General features: G+C 37.3%; 1 long non-coding RNA gene across 1 annotated transcript in view; it reads left to right on the top strand.

Moving 5' to 3' along the window:
* The window catches only part of LOC116700341 (uncharacterized), a 273,867-nt gene that overhangs the window by 239,786 nt on the left and 22,339 nt on the right, over positions 1-11,742 (top strand). The window contains exon 2 of the long non-coding RNA XR_004334625.1: positions 10,746-10,752. This is a non-coding gene — a long non-coding RNA (uncharacterized LOC116700341). The remainder of the gene's footprint in view (positions 1-10,745; positions 10,753-11,742) is intronic.

The following is an 11,742-nucleotide window of genomic DNA, read 5'->3' as shown; positions in this document are numbered from 1 at the left end:
TAAAGAAAAAAAGCGTATTCATCCATAAATCAAATGTCTTTAAGAAGATATGTGAATATTTCCAAAATTAGACCGTTTTTAGATTGTATCTTGAAAATTCAGTTGAGAGACTGTACAGTGCTATGTTTTACATGCTAACTTTCTTTTAAAGACATATCAAACATGCCAAATAATTCTGACTGTAATGTGTTATAACTGTGTAATTTTGTGACATAGCAGAACAGAGTGCCAATTTGGTAAAAGAAGAATAAAAATCACATTGAAAACATTTCCACGTCTGACAGAAAAAATGTGCCTTTGAATGACCAAAAAATGACTGCTGTGCACAGACATTGACCATTCATTTTTTTTGCTTTTTTTGTACAAGTGGTACAAGAAAACTGATAACTCCTGATTGGATTGGAAGTGTTGCAGATAAGTTAAATTAGTCCATTTTAGTGCAAATTGGGGGCACTGAACATCATTGTTGAATTTTTCAATACATAGTTTGATACTATTTGGACTTACATTTGCTTTAATTAAAAATGGAATTGTCAAGAAACTGTAAATAAGTGACGTCAGTGGTTTTCCATGGCTCACAGCCCCTTTGGACAGAGCCAGGACTCTCATGTTTATATTTTACTTCTGACTGATGTAGGCGATTACAGGATCTTGGGGCTTCTACATCCAAAATGACAGCAGTATAGCAGGAACAAGCAACAGTGGAATGATTTTGAGAGGAAAAAAGAAAGGCTATAATGGAAACTGGCTTCAGCCTGCACTTTAATTATATTTAAAAAAAAATCATGAGAGCACTGGGCCTTTGTTTTTAATGTCGCAATTCAGCCCACTGTCTACAAAGTAAAGTTATGCTTTATTAATCGCCCTGGGGAAAATTATCTTCTGCGTTTTATCTATGCAGTAGCAGGGGGACAAAGTTCTGAGGCCAAAGCTTAAAAGAACCATATCAGTGGTTTGCATGTTTTAGCCAGTTTACTACTAACCGTAACTAAAACTTTAACTTACTTTAACTTATTTTGCAAACAATGGTGCTATAGCTGCTGTCAAGAGCTTGTTCTATAATTCCAGGAATCTTTGTTTTCTATGTACTTCTCTTTGTGAAAATGAATACCAGGGTCCTGAAAATGAAGTATATTATTTACACCTTTGATTTTACAGGGACATGTCCATATGTCTTTTGTGAAAAAAAGGCCTATTGACTTGGTGCACAATGTTATTTATTACACTAACAGTGTAGCTTTAGGGCAGTGGTTCCCAACTCTCTTAAACCACGACACCCCTTAATAGTTTAAGGCATTGATTTGCCTTGTTAAAGATGTATTTGGAACTTCTTGATCAACTTGTCTGCATTTGACAGTTTTTCCAACATATGTTGCATTCAGGTGAGAGGCAGATAGTTAGCTTCTCTCCATGAAACCATGAAGCCAATTAGCAGGCGCCGTTCAGTACAGTTTTACTGAACTTTTACTGAATTTTTTTTGTGACTCTGTGCTGAGATATCTGAGCATTTTGAGCTTTGTTTACAGTGACAAATCTTTCCATCCCTGCAGTGACAGTCATTTTTTCTGGCTACAGTTTGTGAAAGTTAAATTATTGTAATTAATGCGGATTCACAAATGTGCAAATTAAATTTTAAACTTCAGTGAAATGAACGGAAACCAAAAGCTAAGAAACAATATTGCATCCTTTTGAAATTGATCACCAAAAATGTAGAGTACACAAAAAAATGTTTGGCAACAACTTGCAAAAGCACTGATCTTTTAGCCTAAGACTGGCTGACCATTTTAATTTTGGGGTGTGAGGAAATCAGGAGCAAACACAGAAGAGAACAGCTACTGCACTCACAGCAAAGCTCTGTTTGGTTCAAACTCAGGACCTTCTTTCTGTGACGAGACAGTAATCACAACTGAGCCACTGTGCCGTCCCAGGAGGCTCTTGTGCTGCCTAATATCCCAGCACAGTCTTCATAAAAGATAAGCACTTATGGCAATGTCGCTAATAATTAATTAAATCAGTGCACTCATTTGAAGGTAATCCTATGTCAACATACAGTACTTGGCTCCACATATTACATGTTATGTATTAATGTGAACTCAGGCATGAACTCAGAATCTTAAAGCAAGAAGGTAAATTAGGTTTTCTTATTAATATGATAATTTTTGCAGCAAGAAACTCCACAGTCTAATCAGATCACCCAATTAGTTTCTCTCTAGTTTCTGTGTGTGCTGTATACTTGTGTTTTCCCAAGAACTTGTCTCCACACAGATACACAGGCATGTGTCACTGAGTAAACATAAACAAGATTTACATAAAAAGTGAACAAAAGCACAAGTCTTAAAGACATCTTTTAGTGATTTCATAATTTTAACCCGCTTGCTGAAATGATGCTTTGAGGGCTGTACATGCAGGGTAAATGGAAAAAGTCAGTCCAGAGAAGTGTCTCTAGGATACCTTTCCACCCATAGAGACACACAAACAGCTCAACAGTAAAAAAAATACAAAGCAGTCAATTGATCTCAGAGCATCTAATGAGGAAGTCAAAAGACATCAGGTGAAAAAAGGATTCAAGTTAAAGCCCTGTGTATAAGGGTGATACGTTACCTGTGGTTATACTGCATCATTGATTGAGGCTGTGATAGAGTTCATTATGCATGAGGCAGCTAAAGAGAAAGCTTGAGAAGTTTTTGGAGGAAACTAACTAACTTCCCAGATGGTGACAGGTTGAAGCAGTTTTATACTGATTCAAAATTTTTGTCTTTGGGACTGTGCTGTGAACATCTCCACAACTCTAAAAGGGTAAGTCTGTCCTACAGCAATGTCAGGGTGGTCTAAATTCTGAAATGGCATTTCACATTGTGTGTAAACTCAAATACCACCATTGTTGCAATGACACACTGATTTATTGTGCTTTACAACATAAGTAGCTATATGCCAGACTTGCATTTTGTTTTCATTGCTGAAGTAAACTGAGCATTTAAAATGTTTCTTTAAAAGAAATTTTGGACGATTAACTAATCACAGCATGTGAAACTTTCCACGTAAACGTTCAAAATGTTAAACGTATTACCAACGTAATAACCAAATGCTTTCATTTTTTTTTTCTCTGTGTCTCTTATAAAAAAACAAGTGACAGTTTGTCATCTGATCTGTCTCCTTACATCTCCTCTCTGCTTATTCTTTTCCATTCCACACACCGCTATTCTGGGATTGTTTGTATTTGTTTAAACCAATCACAACTGACCTGGCCTAGGCCTTCGCAAAATAGATAGTAGAGATAGCGGAAGAGGAGAGACGTTATTCTTTGTCCCAGCAATGTACATTTGTTGAGCAAGACTAAGCCTAACCCCACCTTCAGGCAACAAAAGTCACTTTGGTAAAGGTTAGGAAAGATTGCAGTTTTGGTTATATTTTATTATTTAACTTTTCTGTATTAAACCAGCTTGTGTGTGTCTTACAGGATTACCCAATAACATTGCATTAAGCAAATTTAATGCAGTAATTTCATGCAGCTTCCAGCCTAAAGAAGAGCAATAACTTTAATTTAGCATTTGCAAATATCAATGGCAAATAATTATATAAAAATCCCTCTCAGAGACAGAGATGTGTTGAAAAAAATATTTGTAGGTATAAAATATGAAATACAAAATGTATGTGTCTGCAGTGAAATGGTCAACTGACCCTGTCTAAAGTTATAATGAAGATGTCCGGACCTTTCCAGTCACAAAGGTTAAAAGACATTGTACAACTCAGTTACCTGGAGCAAGTGTGAGTCAGTCATTGTGTTGTTTGGACTATAAAACTAAGAAGAGGCGCATATTGTACATCTGTGACTTTATTTCTTGGGTATAATTGAAAACGATACAATTGTTTCTCGAAGCAAACTCCATGGCACCCCTGTTGTGTGGGGGTCTGTTTCCTGGTACCAGTGTTGTAAATAAATGCACTGATTCTTAGACAATGCAGACTAATGAGATTGTTTTTCATTCAACAAAATAGAGACTAACCTGAGAGTAGGCCAACAATTTTTATTTATCAATTGAATGAGAAAATCTTTTTCAACTAACACACTGGACAGAAGATTTCAAACATAGTCTTCAATGTGGAAAATTAAAATGAGTTATGATAGTAAAGCAATGTGCCCTTGCCTGGTCAAGTGTCTGCGGGCTTTCATTATCATAAAACACAACAGTGGATGATTTCACTGATTAGCACACCTTGAACCAGAAAGGGTAAACTAATAAGCGCTGGATTTATTGTTAAAAGAACCTCATTTCAATCAGGAGAGACATGTTTGTAGTTATGCAAATGAGGTTTATTGTACAGCTCAATAAAATGTACAAAGCCTTTGGCAATTAGACTCCATCGCTATACAAATATTTTGTACACTGTATCTACACAGGGGTAGAGAACCATCGAACCCCCCGATGGAATGGTGGTGACAAAGGAGCCCGAAGACCAGACCGAAGGAGGCTCCAGACCGGTCAGCCGGAGTAGATGACTGGAGGTGGAAGGCGAGTTGGAGGGTTGCACTCTTAGCCTGCTACGACAGCTGAATGGCACAGGGAGAAACTGATTTTTTTAAAGCACGGTTGTGACTCTGTGATTGGCCCTTGATATTTTTTGCACGATTCTGATTGGTTTAGCAGGAAGGTGAACGCCTCCACCAGCTGATTCCATTTACCCATTTAGGAAGGGAGCATTGATTAGGTCTTCCTGAGAGAATCTACGCTGAGCCATTTTTAAGGAGAGACTAGTATATATGTATATATATATATATATATATATATATATATATATATATATATATATATATATATATATATATATATATATATATATATATGTATATATATATGTATGGATGCAACAGTTATATACAGCAAAAAAGTACATTTATCAGGATAGCAGCTGAATTGATATAGGAGTGACTGATTAAAAGTTAGGTCTTCCTAAAAGAATTTACGCTGAGCCACTTTTTAGATCAGTTTTTGATGAAAACAGTGCTCGTATTTTTGGATGTTTTCAACTGTGACAAAGTATGTTGGACATTTTCTGTTGTGCAGAAAGACCACCATTGTTATGATATGACTTTGTCTTCTTCAGGGAATTGAGGCTATTTTCTGTTACCATAATACGTTCTCTCAACTCAACATCAGACTTTTATTCTGCAAAGGGATCTTTGCCACAGGGGCACTGCAATGCATGTTGTGATAGTAGTCTGAGGGAAACAGCCGACTGTTGTAGTGCTTTGTTGTCTCTGTTTTGGTGGTGCCTTAGAAAATCATATCTTATTTGTCTAAAGGAAAGATGGACCAGGTCAGCAGTTTATTTGATGAAGTAATGAAGAAGTAATGTTTGGTGAATTGTGATTACAACACTACAATTCCGTGTTTTAGCTTTCACTTTACACACAGATTTACCAAGGAAGAAGACATGAACAACACAAAATAATTAAAAAATCACGATGATTGTCACACCTTAATATATGCATTAATTAACTTATTGTTCCTACACTAAGTCATGCATGAAATACTATTAATCCTAGTGCATGACTGTTCATTACATGAATGAATTCATGCTTTTTAATTCATGAAGTCATGTGTGAATTTATGATAATTCATGTGATACCTTATGCTTTCAAAGTAATTTGAAGTATTTAATGTGAGTCAAAGTAAGTGGGAACACGAACCTCCATAGAAATACGACACATGACAAGGATTTGTAATGACATGGTTTTGCTTCTCTATTGTTTAGAAATTACATTAAATAAAGCATTTTAAACACTGCAGTAAAATGAAGAAAAAAAAATCTACAGGAATCAAAGCAAAACCATCTTGTATTGTTACAAATTTGTGCTTCGAAAGGGGTTTATTTGCTACTTATTGCAGGGCCAGATCCACTTTCACCTCATATGTAACCACTAGAAAGTGTCACTAGTATAATGTTTCAGCTCCACACAATCTGTATTTTCCATTAGGTCGTCCTCATCTCTGTCAACGAAATGTGTTCATCTCGTCCTTTATTTTCATTATCCACGGCTCTCCCAAGTCTCACTGACTGAGTTGTAACAGAGCACTTTATCTTATTACACCAGTGAATAAAGCCTCAGAGGCAGCGGTGGAACAGGCCTGATATGGCAGCCATGTAATGTCCAAATCAGCAATCTAAGGCTTTTGTTGTGGGATGATTTCAGGCTGATGAGCTCAATTAAATATTGTTTGTTGTTTAGCACTGGCACATCACTCCTTGATACGATAAAGTATGGTGCAACAGAGAGAAAAAAGTATTTCAGTCTCAATGTTTCCCTTTTGAATATTTCATGAGTCTCTGTCTGTGTGGTGCACGTAATGTTGTTGGTCCAGCGGGAATTTCCTCCATACAAACCGTTATTTTAGGGCTCAGACTTGGTTTTACGTGACAAGAATGATTAGGTTAAGGGTAAAAGGGTTGAGGTCAGGGATGAAATGATACTCACGAGAATGAATGGAATCACTAGAATCTCAACATTTGCTCAAGTGTCATTGCGCTTGTAATCCACCTATCAAGACATGTCTCTTACTTCCCACTTCAACTTGTTCATGGCTTACTTTTGCAAATTTAGAGTTTTAAATCAAACAGGTTGAAGGTGCTTATTGCTGTTCCTTTTTATAATATGTTGGCATGTTTTCTTACTTCTTAGATGGACATTTTTGGACTTCTTAATAATCTCCCAACATTTACCCCTCCCCACAATTCACTCACAAAAAGGAACATGACATTTAGTTCATGTCCCCACTGACCATCTCTTCACTTCTACAGAGATGTTACTGATTGCTTTGTGTTTGTGTAGATAGACTTTTTTTTTTTTTAAATCCATTATATTGACCTTTGCAGATAGCCTCACATAAACCTACTACATTAAAGGAGCAGTTCAACATGGTGGTTATGGTTAGCTTAGCTTAGCACAAAGACTAGAAACTGGAAAACAGCTAGCCGGGCTTTTACAAAGGTTACTTCTGCCTACCAGCATCTTTAAAGATCAAATATAATCCACACAAAAAAACAAAGTGTAACAACAACAATTTTTCTTCCAGGTAGTCGACTTTCTATAGTCAGACCCTCCAATAAAACATTTTTGGTTTTAACAATTTTTTCAATGCTTCATTGAATGCACTGCAGACAGCTGGTAGCCTAAATGTTTGAAAAAGTAACAATTTACAGTTTGTTCCACATGGGCAGGTGTAACCCTCACTGTAGTTGCTATGAATATAAACACTGCCCTACAGTACTAAATATCCAGTATGACATTGTTGCAAATCTAGGCCTGCCAGGCTGCAATACACGGCTGCAAAAGTCAACATGATTTGTGAAATGAGTTTTCCTGAGAACTCTGGAATGCAGAACTTGTTTTGTGGACACAAATGTATGGGAACATTGTGTTCATCTACCATGGAATGATTATGTGACCATGTCATAAATCGGACTTTGTAATAATAGTACATTTATAACCTGAGGGCCAATCTGATTTTATTGACCATATAGCTTATAGCTGTAATGACACGGGTCATTGAATCTGTGCTGTACTGGATAGTTTTCAGTGATGTCAGCATGAAGTTGAAGGCTTTGTGTGGAAGGCTTTGGCAAAGGATCCAGGGGTGATTTGATATCTCTCCATAGGAAAGAACAAGAGGATGAGGGGCTATGGTAGCCGATCATGAACACATTAATTAAATGAAGTGCTTTGAGTACTTTCATGAGACCTTTCAAGGTACTTTAATTGGTACATAGAAAGACTGACCTGACAACAGGTTTGGTTTTATCCAGATCCATCATTCTCCACAGCTCCATCCAGCTGAGTTTCTTCATGTCCTCACAGTTAAGCCTCTGACCCTGCTTTGCTTAAGAGTTTCATTTGACAAGCCTCGCTGCCTCCTCCTCTATTTGCTCCAAAAGCATTTCTTTTCCCTGATGGCCTCGTGGCCCATGTTGCACCTGCCCTACAATATCCCATCATGTCTGAGCTCTGACTGTGCCCATTGGCTGTGTCTCTTCAGATGCATTTGCATCCTGCTGAAACAGTCCTGCAGCTCTGGCAATTAAATCCTTAGACTTTAGCTGTCAGATTCATTTTACGTTTTACCTTCGTACACTTAAACTTTTCAATTAGTTTGGATAGGTTTAGTTCCCTTGCCAATACTAAGCCACACAAGGAAGACTTTAACTTCTGAATCTGCTGTTAAGCATTAAAGGTTGCACTTTATGATCTTTCTCTTCCTAGGCTTCTGCAATGAAGAAAATCCATTTAGGCCTCCGAGGTTAGAAACTTAATTTATATATACTGAGTGAGCCTACAGTAAAACTAACATTTGATTATAATAATTGATTTGAAATGTACAATTAGTTTACTCTGTGCTGAGTTTGTTCCTTTTTATCACAAGAGACCACACTATCACACATACAGTACATATTTGGCTGTAGAAGTATTGGAGCTTTCTTGATACTTTAATGTTTTTTTGGTCCACATTTAAGATGAGTGGAATATTCTAGTTTTTGTCTTTACATTGTAGGTGCACGGGTTGACATATATAGTGAAGATAATACAGGTCCTTTTAGATTTTTTTTCAGCATGTGCAGGTTTATGAACTATAGACCTGCTCTGGATTGGTCACCACCACAGTACAGGCATATTTTACATACTTACCATTATCATTACCTCGACTATTACAAACACAGAAATGATAATGTAAAAACCGTGGAGCAATAACAAACTGACTATATGTGGACCAAATATGTCCACAACACATCTATCAAATCTGATATCTTAGTTGACATTTCAAAAACTCTTATTTACTCTTATTCCAACCCCCTGACACAGACACCCACACACTCACTCACACACACACACACACACACACACACACACACACACATAAATAGTTTTCAATTAATATAGCAGCATTTTATGTTGAAGAAGATATCTTTAACTAACAACACAAAGGGAAAAATAATTGAAACACACACACACACACCTGCACGGACAAACGCACATGCATGCACGCACGCACGCACGATGCACGCACAAACAGTTTTCAATTATGGTAATATGGTAGCATTTAGATAACTTGAACTAACAACACAAAGGGAAAATAGTTATTCAAAGTGTGATGTTGCAATTGAAAAAGTGCTTGAAATCCATTTTTTGGAGGGATCATGGATAATGAATTATGATGGAAACCACATTTAAATTATGTCAAAGCTAAAAAAAAGTTAAATCCATTGTAAAATTGTTTAAAAATTAAGGATTTATCGTTATTTTAAAATGGGCTAAATTTATTCTAAACAAAACCAAAAACCAACTACTCCACTGTTCATTACATGAAAGGCTCTAAAATTCATGCAGTTGCTAGAAATTAAAACAGCAAAAATCATGGGTCAAAAACAACTGTATGCATGTTTAAGCTGTTGTGAAAAACCAACACTCTTTAAGTTTAAAAATATTTAAGAATTACAGAGGTTTGTTAGCTTTTAAGGTTGTTAGCATTATCTAGTTATGTTTTAAACTGTTATATTTTATAACCCATTTGCTTTATTATGGGATGTATCCTTATTGCACCACTCTTTCAGTAAAGGGAAGCAAACAGTTTTATAAGTAAGAGCTTGTACATCTCAACAATCGCTAATTTCCATTTAGCACATTGTAAAACTGGTGCAAATAAGTTGGTTGAAGACCAGAAGAAAAGTAATCCAAGCATCACAGTGATATTGACCATTTCAGTAACTACATGGAAATGTTTGGATGCAGATATGATAGATAAGAATATAGTAAGCCCAGGATATAACACAGAGGGGGAGAGAAAGACAGCGAGGGGGAGACGAGTCTCTACCAAAACACAGCTGCTGGTTGAATAAGTAAACCACCTAGAGGAGGAACACAATGATGAGAGGAAGCAATTCCCACAGACTCTGTCAAACACAAAGATGCGCATGGGAAAACGCGGGAAAGCTGCAGACACTTTTTTCTGCAAAAGTGAGAAAAAATTGCACACAGACCGGAACTGAAAAGAGGGAGAAAAAAGGACAAGGTGAAACGAATGCCTTAGTGTATTGCAGACAAATGCAGGCTAGCACATTCACAGATCTTGTAATAAGCAAAAAGCAGGAAGGAGAGGGATTTTGGAGGCAGTGTTGGTTGATGGGGTGTTGGAGGAAATGTTTTCGTGAGAGAGAACATAGTGAGAGATACAAGGCAACAGATGGAGAGAAGAGGCCCAGAGAGGCTGGCAACAGTGATACTCCAGAGAGAGAAGGCGGTGGTGGGGGGGGGGGGGGGGGGGGGGTGGAGCGCTGCGTCCACTGAATAACTTTCAGAACCTTATTAGGAGAAGCAATAATGTGCTTTAAAATGTATTGATGGGTCTCTCACGCTTGAGGTGCTGATAAAAAAAGAAAGACAATTAAGAAAAAATAATGACAATTGTTGTGTAATGTTTAAACAGTTATGGTAATTATTTGATTGTATTTGTAGTTCCTAGCGACTGTATATGATTATATCTCATCACCAGATTGCATACTGCTCAACAATGTACAGGCATGATGTGTTCGCTTGAAGAGAGGGGAGATAGAAAGTGTGAGGTAGGAGGAGGAGGAAAATGAAGATGAAGTGTTTGATGTATGTCTCGAGAATAAGAAAGGCCTTAATGATAAAACACTGCCAATGAATAAGTCTGCCAGTGGACAGGGCAGGCCTGTCATCGTACGCATAAAAGGTGATGAGTGAGAGCTTTGCACTGTTAAACCTTCATGCTCCAGGATGCACAGTGTTGAAGCAAGAGAGGTGGCCTAGGAATATAAAACATAGCCATAATGAAGTGCTGGCATAAAAGAGGCAGCAACCACTCTGTTGAGACACAAAAAAAATTAAAAAAACATGATTTGCTCCTGAATCAGAAATCTCAATTTGTTTGCAGCTTACAGAATGTGACCACAATCAAAGCCTTGTTTACAATTTTATCCAATGAAACTCAGTGTGTTTAGATAGACAGAAAAACAAGAATAATTCAGCAGACACGTCGGGTTTTCAACATGTCTTCTATGAACAACTTTATATGACAGGCTTTAATAAATCAAAAGCAGAGAGGGGCTGATTTGAAGCGGTGTGTTTGTTTCATGTTTTAATTTTATTATGGGGACAAAAGCTTCTTTACCCTGTCACATTGTGAGGACTCAACTCCCATCTGAGGACATGACGGTTAAGGGAGAATTGCAAAGATTTTATACATCAAAGCTGTTCATAGGTCTCGGGGAATACTACTGCAAATCTGAAAATAATGTTTAAAACCTCTGATAAAGTCTGATAAACTGCCTCAAGGGATGTCACTTGAATCATTGTCTGTTTGGGCTGAACCAAAAACTCATTATGAAAATGTTTACTGAGGTAATTAGTCAAGTGAGCAGTAGGGTCATTTTCTCATTGACTTGCTTTTGCAACCAGTGAAAGCACCCCCTGTCAAACAGTTTAAGGCGCTTCCTCATCAGCTTCACTTTTCAGACTCGAGGTTGCCATCTGAGCTGAAGACAACAAGTTTGGGGTGTTGAGTTAGAAAGAAGTAAGCTTGCCAGACCTCTTTAGCTCCCTCTTCTTCTTAGCACTTCTAACTCTTGAGGTTAGCAGCTTGAGGCTACATTAGCCGACATACAGATGCCCAAATCTACAACCAAACTGACGGTGGTCAAGTTGCATTGTGGGAAATGTGGGCAACAAGT

The sequence above is a fragment of the Etheostoma spectabile genome, chromosome 13 (genome assembly GCF_008692095.1).
Source record: "Etheostoma spectabile isolate EspeVRDwgs_2016 chromosome 13, UIUC_Espe_1.0, whole genome shotgun sequence".
NCBI classification, from domain to species: Eukaryota; Metazoa; Chordata; class Actinopteri; order Perciformes; family Percidae; genus Etheostoma; species Etheostoma spectabile.
This window is presented reverse-complemented; position numbering and strand designations above follow the sequence as displayed.